The sequence below is a fragment of the Sinohyriopsis cumingii genome, chromosome 5 (assembly GCF_028554795.1).
Source record: "Sinohyriopsis cumingii isolate HCF-2022 chromosome 5, ASM2855479v2, whole genome shotgun sequence".
NCBI classification, from domain to species: domain Eukaryota; kingdom Metazoa; phylum Mollusca; class Bivalvia; order Unionida; family Unionidae; genus Sinohyriopsis; species Sinohyriopsis cumingii.
Genome location: NC_142965.1, coordinates 88986831 through 89010232, shown reverse-complemented (window position 1 = coordinate 89010232; position 23402 = coordinate 88986831). Strand labels below are relative to the sequence as shown.

The 23402-nt window shown below is 38.8% G+C and overlaps 1 protein-coding gene across 3 annotated transcripts in view; it reads right to left on the bottom strand.

Moving 5' to 3' along the window:
- LOC149799708 (beta-1,4-galactosyltransferase 2-like) overlaps window positions 1-23402 on the bottom strand; it is a 62299-nt gene that overhangs the window by 24114 nt on the left and 14783 nt on the right. The gene's annotated exons all lie outside the window — the stretch shown is intronic.

The window sequence follows — 23402 nt, the reverse complement described above, 5'->3', positions numbered from 1 at the left end:
TCTTAAATATCATAAACATGATAATATAAAATATGGATTTAAGATGGAATTTGGAAATCTTTAGTGAAAACTATGGTTTGAACAATCGCACGCAGAATGAAATTTCAATCGAAAAATAACTCTCCCTCGCTAACTCTGCTAGGAGTGTAAAGTCTGACCTGGAATTCGCGTTTAGCGGTGAAGCACGCGCCCATGGTGCAAGGCACTTTGGATTATTCTGCTGTCCTGGCATGCTGATGCATTAAGACAAAATTAATCATATATTGTGGGGTATTTTTCTCTGCACTAATGGCGTATGCTTCCGACTTGAGATTGTCTAAATCTTTCTACAAAGTGGAAACGGTAATAGATAGCCCTAAAAAGTTTCAGACCTAACACAGATAGAACGTTTGGCTTTTAAATTCATTTTGAACCACTGATTCGGATGGATGATATCAACATAATTGTACAAACCATTGTTCCAACAGGCGTGCAAATGTTGATGGTGGATTACACGTTGGCAATGTCATTCAGTAGCATAGCAAACAAAATTGATTGAAATTAATTTCATGAGATAAGGAACAATTAACGTGTCAAAACAGGTACAATCAATGTATCACATAATCTACAATTAATGTATTCTAATATCCAGAATTTAATTTATCAGATAAGGCACAATACATGCACCAGACATGGTCCAATTAAGGTTTCAGATAATCCACAATTAATTTATCAGATAAGGCACAATTGATGTGCCAGAAAAGGTAGAATTAATATATCTGATAGGGCATACTTAATACATCAGATAAAACACAAGTATTTCACAATTAATATATCAGATAAGACCCAAATGGTGTATCAGATAAGATACAATTAATATATCAGGTAAGGTACAATTCATGTATCTGATTAGGCACAATTAATGTAGTGAATAGGGTACAATTTGCGTACATATCACGTACTTAATAGTCTGTGATGACGCTTGGGATGCAGAAAAACAAAGAAAGAAGTCATTGTTTTGCGTTCGGGTGGCCTAAGCGGTTTCAGAGTCTGTCTCGAATGCGGGAGGCCGTGGGTTCGAACCCCAGGCAAGTCATTCCAAACATTATATAAAATTGGTACTGGCAGCCATCTCGCTAGGCGCTCTGTTTTTAGAGGTTAAGAGTTAAGATGTGTTGACCTGTTGTCAGGATAATGTGAATGAGTGACATAACGCCATATGTCTACGGCATAATGATCCATTATTAAATATCACTACGCACTGCCACAATGCAGATATCGTAGCGATATGACTTAAATAGTGTTCAAGCTACGTTAAAAATGCATAATCACACATATAGACACATTGTTCTCGACTTTAACATATATAAATGAAACTAAAAACAAGTTCAGAAATAATATCCATTTTAGTCGCCCTTGCACAATGATAATTCACTCAGAAAATCTCTCTCCCTTATTTCTCCAACCAACGAATACCCACTGAAGATAGATGACCTCTGGTTGCCAAAAACGTCTGGTAATTTAACTACATGTTGATCAAGGACATGGTAAAGGATCTCTTATGCGCTTCTTTATTTACCTGTCTGTATGTGCAAAATCTCCCTCAAAACACAAGTAAATTTATTATTTTTATTCCTCACTGTTTGGGCTAAATCGCCCTTAATACTCACGTAATTTGACTATTTGTATATCTTGTCATGTTAATTACCAAAGTTACCCAGAATAGTCTCACCTTTATATACTCGATAACATACTACATTTCAGAATGGAAGATGTTATGTGGAATTATCTGTCTGACTTGTGGGATTTTTCTTGAGATCCGTACCTAAAAGATTTCGATAATACAGAACCGGTCATCAAAGGTTGCTTCCAATAGCACCGGTAACTGATAATTATGCATGTCAGTTACATTAAAACTTTCATGATTCATGGTCAATTCCATTTTTAAATTATGATGCATTCTTTCATCTTTCCGCAATATTAGCAGCCTTTTGATGATGTTTCTGAAGACGATAACACATATATAATGCAATAAATCTAGTTTATTTTGTTGTTAGTGGTGGTGGTCTATCTGTTTTGTGGGTTGTTGTTATTTTACATTGCTTTTGGGTCGTTTTTTGTTGCTTGTTTAGATTTCTTAAATCACACGTTGCGTTTAACTGGTATTAGCAATTAATAGTATGAAACGAATACATTCACGTACGTTCAAAGCATGATGTTGCATTGTGGATTGCAGTTTCAGTGTGTGTGTGTGTGTGTGTGTGATTTGGAATTTTAACACAGCATTAACAGTTTGTCAATCATATCGGTACGACGTCTGCAGTGTGGCAGTTTATAGTGATGTCTAGAACTGGGGCATCATGCCACAGACATGTAACATAAAGTCTCACCCAGTCACATTATCCTGACATCAGGCCGACCAGTCCTAACCTCTTAATGCTGAGCGCCAAGCGAGGCAGCTGTTAGTACCATTTTTGTAAGTTTTTGGTATGATTCAGTCGGGGATCGAACCCACGACCTCCCGCATCCGAGGCGGACGTTTTAACCACTAGGCCACCGGAGCGGTCGCAGTTTCAATACACGTCCAACATAATGGAAACATCGTTGTACTCATCCATATATATAACTCTCACTGTGGCGTATTTCTTAGCTACAGAAACGACCTGAACCTTTTTTGTCTAGTGGTCGGTGGGGTCTACGACCCAGTGAGCGAGTTCTGGGTCTAAAAAATAGAGTTTCTTGCACGTCCGAAAGCGTGCTGCCGTTTAGACAGCAACATAATCGAGGTTCTTGGATAAATTCACTGCTAACTCGATGGGCCATGCGTAAGTTTGAAATTATTCCTTTAGCTTATGAGCACAAGAACACGAACGCAAGCAGTCACAGCATATGTCTCCATAATGTTAATATTCATCTCGAGTTAAGAATCCTGTGTCACATTCTTGGTATCATTATTAAACGAATCGTTTGAAGAATTTTACTAGGGTCAAAATAATTATAGCAATGATACACGTGGATGTATCTTCCGTCACGAACATTGAGTCTTTGAAGTATTACTCGTTGTTATACTTTGAATTGAATTAACAGGTCTACAAACAGCCTCTTTAGAAATAGCAGCTTCATTCAAAAGAGTGTCTTACCTATTTGTCTCTTTTGGGGGTATTGTGATTGTTTAATGTTCTGCCATCCATAATCGCTTTAATTCCGGTTTTCTGTGCTTGCTTTCTAGCTACCTTAATGGCACTTGCTAAATCGTTATTGTCTTTCTCGTTATTGCTTATGATTTATACTTCTTTTGCTCGTTGTGTGGTTTTACACGGATAATACTTTGCGACGTAGACCTGATGATATACCCTTTTTCCGTATTTGGTCCGTATTGAATTTTGTTGATGATTTCGGAAGCTGTTCTTTAAGCCAGTCTGCTAAATTCAATCCATAAAGAAGATTTCAACCTTACACGTGGAGCAGAACGTACCAAATTCTCAATTGATCTTGATCTTAACCCAGACAGAGTCGCTTAAACTTGTTTTACATAAAATCAGACAAGCAAATAATACATTTGGCCGCTTTTTCCGCTGTAAGTTAAGACATAATAATGATATATCTGACAGGACAAGCATACCCTTTGGTAAATCATCTCGCTTACATGTTCATTATATAAATAATCATTGGGTATTACATAGCATCTTTTACACTTGGATGATCATCAGTCTCACCGAGGCTGTGATTGTGGAGTGATGATTTTGGTGTAAACGGAATATTAATCGTATTATATAAATAATTTGTTCTTCCTTCTTGCTTGTTTGTACAAATGAGAATTTATAAGAACAAGAATGTGTTTTGTTTGCAAGTACAAGAATTTTTATCCTATTGTAACAGATTTTGTCCTCATCAGTACTAGCGTCAATGTACGGAAGACAGTTATATGGAAAAAAGCCGATAAAACCGGAGGTCGTTCACAATATTGCATCAAAGAGTATACATTCCTACGTCAGGGCATTGAATTGGTATAGCGGGTTACAAAAAATGTGTTGATTTTAGGAACGAAACGTAAACAACAGCCCCTCGAAGGAAGTGACGCTGTGGTGGCTGAAACATAATCCAGGAATTAAAGGTAAGTATATCCCTTCCTTGTAACCGCCGAGTGTTTAAACCATAGTCTGCAACAAGAAGATCTTAATATTTATTTTCCGGTATTCCGACACTGGTTCATCTGAAAGATCCACGATAAGATAGTGCCTCAGATACAAAAGGAAGATCTACTTGTTAATATATGTTTTACATGAGGTGTCATTCTGTTTTTGCAAAATGTTGGTTTCATTTTGGAGGGATATGTAAATGGTTCGAGGTTTGAAATTGGGCGTTCGTTTGCACACCAAGAAAAAAAGCGAATCCGTATTTTATTTTACTTGATAACACAACCAACTTCTTTACCTTCCCTTACCATTCAATGGTCCATCTTATTAAGTTAAAATAATTCTGCAACTCTATAATAGCTTAACGCTATCTTACCCTCCTTTTTAAAAAGTAACAAAACTACCATCGCTATATTTTTATATCAATACCCAGATATATACGTCTATACCATGCACCAGTCATTGACTATCAGCATTATACAGTTATCTATTATCCAACAGCTAGTTATCGATTACCCATATTTTGGTTACATGCTATCCGTCAACATGTTATTTACTATGTACAAATAGTTATTTACTATCCACGTATCAATCACCAACTATCAACACCCAGTAAAATATGTTTTCCTTAATGTTTTGAATATCGAAAAATTAATGAAATACAAGTTGTTGCTCTAATAATTTTTGTTAGACACAGGCATCGGGTTGGTGACTTCAATTCAGATGTAATTTTAATCCGGGTTTTAAGGTAATTCAAGTTTGTTTTAGGGTTCATCGCTATACTCACTTCAGATTGGATGGTCCTGGTGTTCTCTGAGCGAGTCTTGGTCAGAATCAAGTTGACTTATATCATCTTGCTATTTGCAGTTTGTGCAAAAAAATGAATTGTTTCTCGATAGTTTGCGAACAAAAACTCCGTCGACCAGGTCTGATATTTGTTTTGGTTGGGATTTGTTGATACTATTGACAGCTAATTGCTTAATAAATCTTCTTAAAAAACGAATCGCACTTGAACAACTATTCTGGCAACTGAAATGATGATGATTTGCATTTTATATATACAGTAAAATCAGACTTCAAAGAAACGTTGCCTCTGTTCACAAACTTGTCAAAGACCAACACTACATATGGCTTAAAAATTTTCATTCAAAGCAATGATACGTGATAACGTTTATTCTCTTATACGCATCTAGCATCTTTTTAATTTACCTATGTTGGGTTGTTCCAGGTCCTGATTATACCTGTGCAAATTAGCACATTGGGATCACCCATTGCAGTCTTTACACTCATCTCTCTAGATATTGTCATCCAGTTAAGTAATATGTGAAATGGTTTATGTCTGACCTCTTCGCTTTTTAATTACCGCTATTTAAACTGCTCAAAGGAGAGACTAACATCAGCTCCAGTCATGACTGTTTTCCGTTTATATATGCTTCACGTAGCAGGTATATACTGAAAGTGTTTTGTTTTATTCTTCTTTTTTTGAATATTACCAAAAATTGTGTTTGTATTTAGTACTAAATCGTATTTCTAGTATGATATGTCTTGTAACAATTTGATTCAAAATAGGTTTCTACTTCTCGTAAGACAATGGCTGTCGGATTTAAAGTAGACTATCCCGTGTTATAGTAAGTATCTCACCATTCCGAAAATGGATTTCTGCATTTCATCAGCTCGATCAACGTTTTCTCTGACAAATTTGATGATTTTATTTTTGCAAGCCCGACGGTCAAATCTTTTAGGATACAAGATGGTCCCGATCTGAAATTACAGGGGCCCTAGGCTTCAGGCTATCGGATTATGGTCATTGCAGATTCGACATTCATATGCAGAACCTTCTAAGCAGTATAACATTTGGGACTAGTTTGGTTCTTGGAGCCAAGTCTGAATTTCATGAATTTATAACGATTTTTGAACGTTTTCGTTCTATAATAGGAAGGCCGTATAGAATATGTCGTTACTCAGCAGATGTAAGTCTTTATCCATCTACTTAAGCAAAACACAATACATATTAAACAGAGTATTAAGGAATTGAACGATTAGTTGGTAAAATTATGATTTTGAAAATGATATAATTTTTCGTTTCCTTTACGACTATCCAGATATATACGTATTTATGATTAGAATGAAAATTATATTGAAATCTAAATGCAGACTTATATTGCTAATCTCGATTCATACTTATTATTTACATGAGCCGTTAGTTGTGGTTGAAGTGACATAAAAGACGTAATTCCTACAGGCAATATAGATTTGTTTCTTTATTGTTTTCGTTTCCAGGGGGTGGGGTGGATTGTGATGACACCGTGCACTATAACCTATTAGAAAATAGGTAAATAGTTTCGAAGATTACTGACATAATTATGAGGAGCCTATGTAATTTACAATTTTCGTCAGGATAAAGTGTAGATTGTACAGATGAATATGCGACAGTTAGAGATTATTTCATAGTATTCAGTGTGTTATTTCCTTCCATAAAAATGGATTTGGACATAGATATGAATATGTACAAGTTGCACTGATTTGGGAACTGACCCCTTGGTCATCGCAATCGATGTTTTATTAATAATGGTAAGTGATGACGATTGTCAACGTTTAGCAAAAGTTAGATTGGTTGACAGTATAACGGATAAATTCATTTATACTTTCGACAACGCATTTCATGAATTAAAAAATGGATGTTTTGAACTCTATCGGAGTTTTACGTTACTGACAACACTGTAAATATATAACACTTAACAGCTCATATAAAAAGGACACATCGGGCATTGTACACACGTCTTTCGACTTAGCCCAGTTTGAGTCAAACTATGCGATACAACTGATGATCGATTTAGGGAACCGATACGTGCTTCGTTGCATGCACTTTTTAAATTCGAAACACATAGCTCAAAAGAAAATTCGAATTCTTCATCTTGTTTTGAAGCGTACATTATACACCTGTGTGTAATGAAGGGTAGCAATATAAGATTAAACTTAAAATTAAGTTGTCTCCATACCCACCAACGCCTTCCCCACCCCCATCAGGAAACAAATCTCTGTATTAATCTTTTGATTTGTCCAATACACAGCTAGGAACCTCCATTTTTCCCAATAGTATCTGGCATTTGTGCTTTGTGTGTGGTAAAAAACAACACTATTCACCGGCATCTTGATTAAATTAAAGGCGAATAATCTATGAAAGTCGATCAGATGTTTCAATTTTGGTACTCATCCCGTGAATAATAATTATTCGTCAAAACTCTGGTGCACAAATATTTTAAAAGATCCGATTTCAAAGTTGGTTTACTTTTTATTCATTGTATTCAAAGTGAATGAATTCAAGAGATCTCATTCACCTGTCATAACGTGAATGTATAATAACTGCTTTAGTGCATCTGCCTTAGCCGACAGGCAGTGTGCAACTTTTTGTCTTGTAATATAGAAGCCATGACAGGTTGTCTCTCGAGGTATCGATACTATTTTTACACATTGTATAAGATGATAACGTTTGCAATAGGTTCAGATAGAGTAATACAGCTTCATCTCCAAGGAATGTTTGGTGAGAAATTAAGTGATGGAACAGGGATGAATATTAATCTTCATAAATCGATAATAACAACATTAATAATAATAATAATAATAATAGTAATAAAAATAATAATAATAATAATAATAATAATAATAATAATAATAATTATTATTATTATTATTATTATTATTATTATTATTACAATAATATTAATACAAACTTAATATTGTTTAATTATGATTATTAATGGCTATGATGGGAAAAATGACATCACAAACAAGACAAGCAATAATTACAATTTATCTGAATGGATCGTTTGTACCTCAGTCAGCTTTTGAATCACTGAAATTATTCTGTACCATGATCTATGTAATTGTATGCAGTGTCGCAGAATTATGGGATATAAACATCGACACATGAATGAAAATCTAAAAGAGCATATTTTGCCAGAGTTATTTTAAAATTATTTTATAAATGTGAATGTCGTCCAAATCATCACATTATTCAAGCACAGCATACATCCGATCAGAATCAACAGTGATTGATTTCCTGCACAAATGTTACAAAATGCTGATGCAACATGTTGAATCTCTAAGAGTTAAATGGGTTTCAGAAGTTAAAGGTATGTTATACAGAAACGGCGTTGGACAGGTACATATAAGGTTTTGGATACGTTTGCATCTCAAAAAGTATAGGAAATCAAACACATTTTCATTTTGCTTTAGCAGAGTTTACTAAGATTCGTTTCTGTAAGAACTGTTTCGGGCATATTAAATTGTCAGAAATGGATGATTAGAAATTTTTTATCTGGCAGTTAAATGTTGATTATTACATTTATTTTCTCCAAATAATGTTAATACAATTCATTCGACGTCGTAAATGCCATACCCATAATGTAATAAGCAAAAGTAGAAGACAATATACAGTACCTGTAAATAGACCTATCGCTGCACTGAATCCATTATAATCATGTAATTCGAATGTATTCTTAGTTGCTTACGTAGTCGAAAGGTGAATATGGCCGCCTCCCGATATAGACATTTGTTATTCGTTTTTGTTATAGTGCTGTATTGCTTTAAATTTGGCAATTTATCTTACCTGCCTAGCAAACTCTTCAGACATGAAAACAGTATCGTTTTACAAGCCAATTCGATATATTCCAATTTCCGTGTAAATTCTGACTTGCTTTATTTTAATTGTTGCGTTTTATTTAAAGCTTGTTTTCTTCTTTTCTAACGACTATATCTTAGCATCCAAATGTAAACTGTACTGAATAATGGACACGCTGTTTTATTATATAATTTATAACATAACATGTATAGGGGACGTCGGTCGTAATTACTTCATGCCAGTCGTGTTTGCCGTTGTATGACGGTCACTGTGAAACTACAAGTTAATCAAAGTCTTGCCCTCCAAACCCAAACCCAAGAAAGACATGTGGAAATTGTGTCTTGAGTACACGCTAGAGAACGTGACTCTGTCAATATGTGCATATCCATTACGGTCGCTAGGATGTCAAGTATATAAAGGACAAGTGGAACCATATCTCGTGTTGTACAAAGTCCGTCAGCCGACTGCAGATAAAGATGCCTTGTAAAATGATACACACATGACCTCGCAACACGGTGGCAAGTAGTGCAGTTTAAACAGAAACAGAATCAACAGCGAAGAGCCCATTTTATGACCCTTTATATCAAAGCTCAAAGATTATTTCATTTTTCTTAATTGTTAAAGAATTGAACTGTTGGGATCGTGCAGCAAGTCGAACTAACCCACATATATGACACAAAAGCAAAATCAAAAGACTTCGATTGTCTTACCTGCATGATCATGCTGGAATATAACGGCCGATGCATCAGAAACTAGACCTTGCAATATCGATTGTGTTCACAGTGACAAACTATATTTATACTGACAAGACGGACTGAGGCGAATTTCATTAGAATCCGCAAAGCTTTTGGAAGATATTTTTAAACCATTCTCAAGGTTGTCATTGGCCATGTCAATTTTTGTTTTGAATATTTCCCTGAAGTTCCTAAAAACATTTGCATGGAATTGACCTGATTTGTTGCAACCACCATAAAAACTCTTATTTGAAGATTTTTCATACGCAAAATAGGATGATGGCGAATAAAATAGTTCTCTCTTTAAAGTTAAGTTTACTGTTTTACTCGGTAAGGATTCAACCTAGGACGTGGAGGATAAAAATTAGGCACTCACCATCCAGCACTTAGTCTCTCTTTTCTACTCCGTTGTACATTATGCGTACCACTGATTAATTTTTCAACAATTCTTCTTTTATTTCACATCAGCGGCAAGGTAGGATTCAAAAAAGAGCTTATTCAATTCCCTATTATGCCATGTGAAAAGTATTCATGCACCTGACAAATATATCCTATAGAAAAATGTAGTGTTCATGACTCAAACCCTCGCAAAATTAATCGATCCTTCCAAAAATAATAAGATTGGCGAGAGCGTTGCGCATTTATAAACCGGACATTAAGATATCCTACTGATGCAAGTAGCAGCAGGGGGCGCGAATCGGACATTTTGTCCAATCGTTATTTTGCTTAATTATTACTTTCTGCAACTCAACGATCTAGTGTCGTCAGCGCCTGGTAAAAAAAAAACGACGACGACGCTGGGGGATCGTCCAATCGTCATTTGGTTTAATTAACACCTTCTGCGCGTCGATCCCCAGCGTCGTCAGCGTCCGGTAAGCACATCGACGACCGCGTCGATGTCATCGCCCCCCCTGCTGCTAAGTGGTTATTTACAATGATCTCACAAATAGAGTAACCACTAACTCCTCCTCTTGTAGATCAATTAGGTTATTTGACTGATCAGTAAGTCTGAAATTAATTCTCGTTAAAAACCGATTATGGCATGGCATATAGACCGGATTAATCGGGCTCTCAACGATTAAGAATCCGGGAGGGGCTGTTGGTGAAAATGAATAAAGGATATACCCCTGTTGAGCTTGATTTGATTGCTTGGTATCTACCTGGTAACTCCCTTCGATAACATCACACACTAGATTGATTGCTATCACCGATGCGATATTTACGTTGTATGGAGCAATATGCCTACCACCATCTCCGTTATCGTGTTTGAGGATAATTAATGGACCGAGAAAATCATTAAGAGACTTTCTTAGTTCTGGCGCGTTGTATCCTGGAAACTTGAAATCGGGTAAATCGGCTTCTGTGATATTATACTCGGTTAGGAATTTTTGTTTATTATCATCGTTGTTAGCAGATGTTGTCTTAACGATTCGTTCATTGATATATTCCATGTCTGATATAAGTTGATTTAACACCTCAGCGTGTTTTCGTGTTTTTGTTTTCCGTAGCTGTTCTAGTTGCAATTGGTAATTATGATTAATCTCGGCAAAATACCTATTAATATCATTTAAACTAACTGTGACCACGGCGGATGATTCAGGAGTTTGCTTATACGGAAAAAACCATTGCATGGTATTCCTGTCTTGAAATATAAACTCGCTGGGTAATAACGTGTTTCTTATAATAGACAATTCATCTTGATAACTGGGATTAATCTCATGATACGATTGCACATTTGTGTGCAAATACGCGGGGATTTCATTAGGTGGATTCTTAGGCCATCCTAGTATGGTTCTTATTGAACTGTTATAAATATCAACCATATACCCCGGTGTGCTTATTTCAATCGTCGACGATAACGTCGGTTCATGAACTGTAATAGCTATTTTTGATTCTTTTCCTGTGATCGATTTTATCCTGCGTTGAAATTCTTTATTGATTTGTTCTATTTGGTATGACCCAGTTGGTATTGTAACCTCCTTCCAGTCTGGGGTCCCATCGGGTTTATTTGTCCATGCAAAAACCAGCGAGTTATTAGGTTGTTGTCCGTTAAATGCGTCCGCTCGGATATTAGGCCAACTGTGATATACTCGCAATTTTGCCAGCGTTATTTCCTTCACTGGAACCGGCGATGGGAAGTTCACACTGAATTCGGGTTTCGTTGACGTTATTGATATCATATTTGTTTGTACCGGAGTGGTGTTATCCGCGATCCGCTGAAGTAATTGAAACCCTTCGGGGTTCAGCGACATTATTATTATTTGTTGTCTTTAGTGTCTAATTTCAACAACCAGGTGGTTCCGGCTTCCAGTTGAAAATCCTCGATTTTTGACATCGCGGAGCTATACAACTGGACCATCGTGGAGAATTCAACATCGGATACGAACAAATTATCAATCGATAACGAGATTAACCCGGATAATTTCGAGTACGCGTCGGATACTATTTGATGTTTTACTGTATACTCGTTGAGTTTTTTCTGAAAACACGATGATATCTTCCTAGTGATTGCGTTGGCGACTCCAGCAACTGTTGTCATTGCGGAGACGGCGATTGGAACAGCGATCGGGGCTATCGTGGTCACCGTGGATAAAATAACACCGGCGCCAGCTACTATGCCCGACACCGAGTACACGACCGCGTCGATGGCGGTTATTTTTCGGCGGTATTTTTTTATTTTTGCACGGTATTGTTCGGAAAGCGTTTTCAAGTTTGCGGAGAATTCTTTTGCGGTATCGAATCGATATTGATGTGACGTCGGTGATACCTCTGATTCAACTTCCTTGGTGGTCATTTTTATTTTAAAAGAGCTAGTGTTTTTAATTACTTAAATTCGCTGCAAATTCCACATACCATGTAATGTTTGCCCGGGTTAGATTTCTATCAACGGCATAAATTGTAAACTGTTCAGTTGCGTTCCTGTCTATAATTGTTGATATTGTATTGTTAAACCCGGATGAACTCGACGATAATATATTAAACTGCATCATTGAAACCAGTGTCAATCGATAAATGCCCTTAACAGTTGCGGTAATATTTACTGTATTCTGTGTAGGAGTCCAATCGAATGAACCATGCCGAATTGTGTATACTGTGTTGATGATGTTCTCATGAGGGATTTTTATTTTTTCGAATTGCTCTGCTACTCTCGGTAGTCCGTCTTTAATCGCTTCAACATCAGTTTTAATCGTTCCTATTTCCTGTATATGCGTGTCCACATCTTTTTTGTTCGCTGCAACCCTAGTAATGAGTGTATTTATTTCCTGTATATGCGTGTCTATACTTTTTTTGTTCGCTATAACATTAATTTTAAGTACTTCTATTTCCCCTTCATGCACGTCTATACTTTTTTTGCTCGCTATAGCATTAGTGTTAATTGTTTCTATTCTCTGTCCATGCGCGTCTACATTATTTATGATCGTTACAACATTAGTTTTGATTGTTCCTATTTCCCGTGTATTCTCGGTCATACTTTTTTTGTTCGCTTCAACCTCGGTTTTGAGCGTTACTATTTCCTGTCCATACGCAGTGATATCATTTATAGTTATTGTAATTTCTTCCGGTTTGGTATTTTTTTTACCAAAGAATTTATTAATGGCGTTATCAGCCCTGTTAAAATTTTTTCGCAACGTGTGAAATTGACCCGACAGCGTTGTAAACTCCGAAATAGTATTTTTTAACGAATCCGACACGGATATATAATTGTTGCCAAGTGTACTTATTTTTCCATTTATCGTCAAGATGGATTCACCTGATTTAAGTCGTCCGTCGCCGGTATACAACGCGATAGTGTCCTCGGCGGCATCACGCTGTCGTATTAAAACGTCATCCAGCGACACATTACTGGATTTCAATTTACCCTGGCGGTCTTGAAATACAACTATTTCGCCCGGGTCAACACTTGTTAAATTCAACATATCAGCGATTTCATCCTCAATTAGTTTTTTTATGTCGGCGGCGGCCGTTTCCGTGGATTCTTTCAGCGCCGAAACCGGTCGTCCCCAGATATCAATCATTATTATTGTAAATGTTATTCTCTAAAATCCGTTGAGCTTCTACGACCCCACTAGTGTATTCGTTTACAACCACATGAGGTGGTTTCCTCGATGATGAAATCGCCGCGAGTACGTTCAATACCTCACGGCCACATATCGGTGGGTCACTTAATTGCTGTGTTGGTAGCGTGGAATAAAAAACCCGGGCTGAACACGCCCGGGTTGAACACGCCCGGATATACCGCATGAACTCTTTCGGCGGGGCTAACCCGTATGAATCAAAATAGACGATCGCACGCGGATCAATCGCGTACGCAACCCAATGAGTCCCCGCTCCGGAGGACCCATCGAGGTTAATTATGCCTGTTTCAGTATTCCTTGGGGCCGCCGGTAATTGATCCCTCATAAAAACACCTCTCAAGTTTTTCATCGCTAACGCGTTTGCGGCGTCTATTAAATCAAAATTAGACATTGGAGTCATAGACTCAGGAGTCATTAACTCCCGAGTCAATAAACGGTTCCCGGTAGTCTTAGACCCTTTCCCGAATACCATGAATACGGGGTTCCCGGTAGTCTTAGACCCTTTCCGGCCACGGGTCGTTTTTTTTTGTAGCCTTTCCCGGTTGCCTTCTTTAATGCCATTCCCGCCGCGGTACCAACGGCTCCTAACGCCGCCGCCTTAGCCACTGCTGGTGCGGCCGCGGCAATCAACGCTGGAATCGCAGCTAACAGCGGAAATATCCCACCGGTCTTTTCCATGTTTTTAATTGCTGCGGCGGAAAAATCTATTTGAACACCCTTTTTATTCTTCATCGCATCATTGAAATGTTTTATTTGACGCGCCGTCAACGATATCTTATGATTACCACCCGCCATCTGCGACGGCTTCAGCGTTATTGTGGTCCCGCATTGTTTAGCCGACTTTGATCGTAATTTCTTGACTTGACCATCAGTCAACTCTACACTGACGACACTATACGACATTTTATTGTAAACGCGTTTGTGTTTTCAATTACATGTTTTCCACTGGCGCATCAACGATTCTCATTCGTCCACCAACACCTTCTAGCAGCATTGATTTATCGCTGAGAATGACAGCAACCGCTCTATAATTGGCACCACCCGGGGCTATACGAGCTCGGAAGTGTATATCAACGACGGATTGTCTCGTTAAATCAAGATGTTCCAGCGAAAAATAATAAATCGGATACAGGTTTTTAAAATCAAGTTGTGATATTTGCAAACCAGTGTCGACGTTTTGATCACGACCCATATACGACAGCAATCGATGGTACACACGTGCGATATGGTTGTCGCCGTAATTAAGTTGTATATCCTCGGATGGTTCCTGTTGTCCGTTTATTCTCAGCGAAACATCCCTGACTCCTAATTGATCAAATATCATATGGCTGCGTTCTTGACTGCCCAATCGTTCCCTATTCTGCAGAGCTATGAATATATGACGCGGGGCTGAAACACCCTGTTTTGATGCTAGGTGCCATGTAAACGTATCGGCGACGTTATCCTCTTTAGCATCAGTTGTTACCGCTAGCCAACTCAACAGCGATTTCCCTCCCTGTTCCATAAATGCTAACAATCGTGCTTCCGTGGTAACTGATGGAGTCAGCACCGGCATCCACAATGCCATTTTAGTTAAAATGACTTTACCGGCAGCGACTCCAGCAGCATGCCATATTGCATTGTTATCATCGCCCCTTCGCGTCAGCGCGATTGTATGCTTAGCCCCATAGACAACTTTTCTGACATTTCTGCAGAATCCAAATATGTGATGGAGTGGAATCGCGCATGAAAACTGTCGGCGTGGTCCTTGCAACATTCCTACTCGTGCTGCGAATCCTAGATTGTAATCATTGTTGGTGCTTTTTATAATATTGAAATTAGCGCCTGGTCTTGCTCTGCGGTCTGGATTGGCTGCTTCAGCCTGTGGGTCAGTTGCGGTATCTCTTTCCGCCAGCACGTTGATGTACTGAATATGGTCAGCGTTATTGGTGGTGTCCTTCGCAAACATCATAGATGGGCCCGCCGATCTTGTATAATCATCCGAGTATCTCGCTAACCCAATTATCGTCGTTGCAACATCAACCTCGCGTTCTATTGATTCAATTTCTCGCCCGTCAATAAGATATCTGGCGCTCTCAAATAACGCCATGATACCGTTGTTGACAAAGCCAACTCGAACACGATGGTCATCTGCGTATGGTGCATTATCGGCGGCATTTGTCACGAGTTCTCCCTCGATTTCGATAAACGCTTCACACGGCAAAAAATATTTACTGGTATCTTGGACTTGAAGTTCAATTCGCGATCGTAGGTCGGGTTGCGCTGCATAATAAGAATAATATTGATAATCACGGACAGAATCATCCCTGCGCACTGGGGCATCCATATCAAACGCGGGATCAGCGGTACGCGCAAACATTCTATTATTTATCATGTTGATGTTTTCAATTGCGATTTTTTCGTCGTAAATTTTTTGAATTTAAACCACTCCCCGCTATCGCGTTCATGAGCGCGTTGGTTGCCGCATCGGCGGATGGCGAAGTCGCCAACGACTCTAATTTTTCTTCCACGGCGTTATTTATTACTTTACTGACATTTGCAGGCATCACTGTCGTTGATGGCATTACCGGTGGTTTCTGTTTTTTTCTCCTGGATTTCACCAACGACATTAGTTTGTCCCGCTAGGCTGAAAACGCCCTTCCGGCAACATCTCCAATAGTACTAATTCCCTTATCACGAATAACATCAATAGCCTTCATTCCTAATTGTTTGGCTAACGGCGCTACTTTTGGAGCCATTCTTGTAAATAACCCCGCAATGGTGCTACCAAGACCGTCTCCATAGTACGCGCGGTAAACAGGCAATCGCGAGTTTACCACGTAGACGAGTACTGGTTTATCATGGTTGTAGTGTATGATCATCCTTATTAGAAACACCAGTTTTCCAATTAGTGATTGTGATCACCAGTGATTGACCCCCTTCCCACCGCCGTGTGGAAAACCGGAATAAATTTTATCAAAATTTCCTTGGGTTTTTGCCCTCGATAAAAATCCGGTTTTGTTCTGGTTTTTTCTTGATTTTTAGTCATTTTTGGTCGTTTTTTGTTGCCTATAGTCGTTTTTTTCTCGATTTTTCAGAAAAACATCGATTTTCTCTAAATGATTTCCTTGGGTTTTTGCCCTCAAAAAATGGCCAAAAACAGTCAAAAAATGGCCAAAAACAGTCAAAAAATGGCCAAAAACAGTCAAAAATTAACAAAAACCATAATTTTATAATTTTATAATTTTATAATTTTTTTAATCATCCACGAGTTCGTCTATGAGCGTTCGATATGCATTAATGTCCATGATACCGCCTGCAAATAACCGCTTGCAAATATCAGCGGCCTCATTGATTATTTCCGGAGAGTTATTTCCGGCTCGTTTTCCTCCAATTAGTACCTCTAGCCGTGATATATCACTGAGAAAACTACCAGGACAGGTAACACTAGCGTTTTCAACTAGACCACTACCACTTGGATACCCCTCTCCGCTTGTTTTTTTAGAATCAGCTTTTTTTTGACGTTTTTCTTGTTGTTGTAGTATTTCTTGTTGTTGTTGTATATCATAATCATCAATTCCTTTTTTAAATTCTTTATATCCCAATTCTTTTGTATCCAAGCGATCAATCTCTTTATTCGTTTTATACAACCAATTAACCCAGTCATCTCGTTTTATATTACTGTTTTTATACTCGTCTTTTAAAAATTTTTTTCTTGAATGATAGCTTTGAGCGGCAAAATTACCAAAAACCCTATACTCGTCGGATTTCAGTAATTGAGGTCGTTTTATTTGTGCTATAGCCTTTTCAGTGAGTTTATCCATAAAGGAAACCCCTTTTTGAGTGGAAATTTTTTGAAGTTCACCAACATCACCCTGTTCAGAATCATCAATATCAGCTAATCGTTCATACTCTCGTTGGGTTTTTATATCACTGGAAAGTTGTTTTATCCGTTGCTGTGTTTGTTCTGTCTCTGCTGCTATCTTTTCAAGTACAGGAAGAAGAGGCGCCTCTTTCCGTTCGCCCTCCTTAGGAATATCCCCATATATTGCCCGTTCTGTTGCCGCTGTAACATCTTTGGTCGCTTTAGTTACCGGGGCAAAGAGTTGTTCGCTTCCAACAGCAAAATCGGTTTGTAGTTGCTGCCGCGTTTGAAGTTGTTCTCGGACCCTGTCTCGTAACGGTATAAACTTTTTAAGCGCCGCTAGCCGCTCTCTGGCTAGCCGAGTAGTAAGTGATTCGCCTACCATTATTGCAATTGCTCCGCAATTTCTAATTCCCCGCCGGAGGCTCCGTCTATAATCCTTCTAATATTTTTGATCTTGCTAGAAATCTCCCGGCGTCGTTCATAAACACGTCCGAGTTTTTTTCGTATTATTTCAACGGCAGTGAATAGTCCAATGAATGCATTTGCGTCATTGTGGTACAGGTTCTCATTAATCGTATGTTGTAATCGTTTTATAAAAAAATACTCGCGGGCCAGGGTAAAACGCCCCCGTTTCGACTGTTCGTTAATAATCTCATAATCGGATAATATTTTTTCACTGTCGAGACCATCAGATAATTCAATTCCTTGATTTTTTAATTTTGAAATCTCAGTTAATATATTATTGATGTCTTGGGAATCCATATTCTTATAAACATCTTATTTCTAATATCAAAAATTTTAATAAAATTTAAGTTAAAATTTAATAAAATTATTGGGGTTATTTTTGATCCCGTTTTTTGTATGGACAGTACAATGCCGTAAATCTCCACTCGAGTGTTGTGGCAGATTACAGGCATACATGGACAGTACAATGCCGTAAATCTCCACTCGAGTGTTGTGGCAGATTACAGGCATACATATATACTTAATTAAGGACATTCACATCTTGGAACCCCAAACATACATCTCCGGGAGGGAGGCCTAGGGTGACAAACGTCATCGTAGACCGCCCAGAAGATATGCTTGGGGACATCACTACATGTACTTAATTAAGGATGAATATATTTACAATGAAATGATTGATGGATGATGGGGACGGCACAAGACAGCACAAACATAAAAAACGGCGGGGCGGAACTCTACGGCCAATTCAACCAATCAAAAGCAACCCAATTAAATTAACCCGGTTGCATGATTGTGAACAAAAGACAACCACACGCCCGGGTCAAGAGCGTGGGTTAGTTTTGATTAGTTGAATTGGCTTTCGAAAGCCCCAGGCTTATAACGAGTCATCTTATATATAAAGTGACTAATACAGCGGCGTCAGTCACAAGGTGTGTGTTAATTTGAATTCCCTTGAATCGTTGAATCCTTAAATACTTATTAATGGTGTTTCACGGCATTTAAATGAAACCAAATACTCAAATAAAACATTAAAAAAAAGAATACAGCTGTTAGATAACAGCGTGTATTTCATTAGTTTTCATCGTAAAATGATTAATTAATCGCAACATTAATTGGACTTCAAGGGACATAACTCTTGTCATGAGACGCTATCACAAAACGAGTTATCTCCCTTTGATGTTATATATGAAAATCGAATTCTGTGACCCGTCTTTTTTGAGATCGCTGTTTGATATACTCGTTCTGCTACTCTTCGTATTGAGGCAATACAAATGTCAAAATATTTTCCTGCCTCATTCATCGACTGAAATATTTTTTCCTCGTGAGTTGTTGTATCAAATGACTTTACGGGTTTTGCTTTCTTTGAGTATTTACCAGTTTCCCCTTTTTTGGTATTTTGACTTTGCGAGATAGCTTGCAAGTTTGTAAGAGAATTATCAGTCTTATTATTATTAATATGATCAATAACAAGCCCATTCTCGATTAATCCGTTAAATGCTTCAAATACCGCCCTATGAACAAAATACTTCTTTTTTCCGGCACCAAACATCAAATATCCCTGATTATTTTTCCATCCAACCGGCTTCTTCAGTCTGCGGTTTCTAACAATGCCGTCGCGAGATGTCTCGTAATTAACAAACACAGGGTGAGGTCTGAACTCTTGGTCCATTTGTATAATAATACTACTTGTCTAATTCATTATTTGGTTTAATTATAAACCTTTCAATGTAGTCTTGAGGAGTTTTGATGATTTTGTCCTTGACTAAGTCAAGGACGGAGTCGGCGGTGGGGTCGATGACGGCGTTTTTTATTCGTTTATCGTAATAACGCTTTAACTCTCTGTATCGCTTTCCGCCACAATTAATACACAACTGCGATTTTCCTCTTACACCAACGTGGCAAACCAAGCACGGGAGAGGGCCAAGAGAACCATTACGAACGCTTTGTAAATGATACCCGCAGAATTCACCTCTGCATGATTTATTGCACGGGGTTGTCGACCCAATCATCAACCATTTGCATTTATTCATTATACTATATTCTTTTATTTAAATACTTGTTTTAATTATATGGATGAGTTTGAGAGATTAGCAGTAATTAAGCCCTGGAAAAATATTAAATTCAATCTCGATAGAGTCCTCAAGGACACACCAAAAGCGTTAATAAACGATAGAACCCTGTTGAGTAAAATACGCGATTGTATCAATGAATTCAAGCGTGATGGTGCATCTCATAGTTGGTCAACATTTCGAATTGATGGTGTTGTTGATGCTACCATGAACGACAACCGCGCAGCAACGATAATATCACAACTTGACGGTAAAAGGTATTTCTTCAGAGTAAAATTCATTGTCCGGGTGGAATCAGGCGATTGGATCATGCGTGATAAATTTGAACCAGTTCTCAGCGACAAGAAAACAGTCACTGTCAGCCGCGACTCCAAGCCGGGGTTGTTAACCGGAATTGACAGACCATACTATGAACGAGCGTATCCTGAAACAGCAGTTGTTTATGGAATATACCCGTTAAATAAGAAACCTGATATCGGAAAACTGAAACCGATGAAACAGTCAACTGGGATAAATTGTGTAGCAGAACGAATAATAGAGCATTTTACAAATGCATGTCGAGGAAACAAATTGACTGATTTACGACGTAGCAAAATCAACCAGTGGGAACTAACCGTAAAAGAGCGTGGAGCGACCATCAGCGACATAGCGAGATTAGAAACATCGCTGAGATTTCCAATAACCGTTACAACGATAACCGGTGAAGTATTATACGAATCGAAGTATAAATCGAAGGGAGCCCCAATCAAAATTATTGATCATAACGAACACGCGTGGACGCCCGCGATCACAGTGTTTCCACGGGATAGAACAGTAAAGTATATACCCGAAGAATTTTTAGGAGAAGAATTCTCCCGGGATGGTTTTCTCGCGGAGAGGAAACTATTTGATGCTATTGCTTATTTGTGTAAAAACGACCCTGTATCAGTGTGGTTACTTCGCAGCACTGATACCTTTGATCAGTTTGTAAGACCAAACGGTGAATTATATCGCACTGAAGCGTTTCACAACAAGATGAAAAAAACCGCCATAGAATTTGAAGAGCATGATGAACAACTGCTAACAAATTGTTTTACGATTCCATCGGTTGCGGCTCATGTTGCAGCAAGGAAAAATGCGTGGAGACCAACGCGCAGGGAATTTCTACCGGATGTACAATCCAGTTGTTTGGAATACTATCACGGTGGACTATGGAACACTGAATACAACCGCGACGCTATGATCTCGGTTGATATGGTTGCCTGTTATCCAGCGAGTTTTCTCGGGTATGGATCCGCCGCCGAGTACTTTAGACGATTTGGACACCCCAGTCATGAAATGACTCGTGTTGCTATTAATGGACCACTGCCTGATTTTGATTTAACCGGATTCGCTCGCATAGTATCATTTGAATTCGCGGCAGGACTCCATCGCTGTTGCTATATTTGGATCGGTAGACACATGAATGAAAAGAAGTGGCTGCCAATAGCGCTGCTACGGTATATGATTGATTGTAGCATGCTAGTTTCGTTGATTGTCAGTGACGCGATTATATCATACCGGGCGCAGACTGAAGTCTGGTTACCAGAACCGGAGCATCTAGATAGCATAATTGACGAGTCCAGAAAAAACATTGATGCCGACGAGGAATATATCATCGAATGGTCCAGGAGGATATTTAACCAACGAAACCGCGAGGCAAAAGATCTCGGTAGAAGAATAATTGGTAAGTTCACACAAGGTGGAAAAAACTGCGACTACAAACGATATTGCTCACGGCTGATTATAGATGACGCAGAATATGATTTCGTAATCAAGGACGCAGTGGCAAAAAATAGATACGTGAACTGCAAAACAGCTTTCTTGTCCAATGGAACGAGGTTGGGTACAGTTGTTACCTACTTTGATGGAGACAGCCCCGCGTATCCGCATTTGAGGGCGTCTATGCTGGGTTATGCCGCTATCAATTTATTCTCGATGATAAATAGATTTCCCGATACCGCGGTTAGAGTAGCCGTTGATTCGTTTTATGTTGACGTAGCGTATAAGGAAAACGTAGCCGAGTTTACTAGTCCGGACGAGAGTTGGGGTACATGGAGAATTAAAAATGAAATACGACGCGATTATTTCCCGTCAGCAGATGTCACCGTTGAGAACAACTACTTACGCGGTGATAAATTGTCAGAATGGTCTAATGCACCACCGTGTTCTGATCCAATTTGTAGACACAAAACAGTTTATTTAAGCGGCTGTGGCGGGTCAGGAAAGACGACTCGGGCAATTGAATTATTTCGAACGCGGGCAAGTATAATCGTGCTTACACCGACCCATAGACTAGCGCGAGAGATAAAACAACGAAATGTTGACGCCATTACTTATCACAGCTTTTTTCGATACAGCGGCGGTGAGTGGACTCCTGATCGAATGGGTGAAAAATTTATTCCCGACATTATCATCTGGGATGAGATATGTACTGTTTCGTTAGATACTTTACAAATGTTTCTTGAGTGGTTGCTGCGCGCGAATACAGCGGTGATCATGTGTGGGGACCATGGCCAACCACCACCATTTGTCGGCGAGGGTCCACATGATTGGTTGAGCGGGTTCGTAGACTATTATGAAGAAACCGATACTGATTATCGAGCACTTGATGAACAACTGCGTGAGGTTAAAAAACTAATCAGATTACAGCCGGATAAAATTCAATGTGAAATAATTCGCGAGGTGATTCCGGAAACGCCGTTAAATGAATTCTGGGAAACATGGAGACCAAACGATTTGATTGTAGCGAGTAGAAAGATAGTCAGAGACACACTTCAGCGGAAGTTGTTTGCGTTGCATAAGGAAAAGTTTCCAACGCGTCCAGTGCCGTTGTGTTATAGACCCGCTGACACACGGCGGCAGAACATTGAAGTTGAAATTCCAGGCCGGACAGAAAAACAAATTCTCGTGCTGAATGATATCGTGCTCGTTGATATCGGTGTCGTCGAGGACGCGCTAGGTGCTGATAAATCCCCGTGGACGCTAGGATACGCAACAACAATACATTCCTCGCAGGGACTAACCATCACGGACACAATTGTTTGGATAGTTGATAATCGCATCGAATGGTCGAATCTAGTCTATCTTGCAGTGTCCAGAGTACGAAGGATAAATCAGCTTCGAAGAATTGTTATTGACGAAGCCACCGACGAAGCCGGCGACAAAGTCACCATCGATGCAAGCGTCATTGATAGAAAACTCTCGGGTTACCGCCAACAGGATAAAAAAAAACAGCGGCGTTTTGATATTGATGCCGAATTAATAATCTCGCTACGACAACAACAGAATAATCACTGCGCGAGTTGCAATTGTATAATGAGTTGGCGTTATTCGGATAAAGACACTCGCCAATTTACCGTGGATAGGATCGATAACAGTCTCGGTCATGTCAAAAACAATGTGAGGTTGACCTGTCTTGAGTGCAATAGACGCAACGGCGCTAGTTAAGACCACG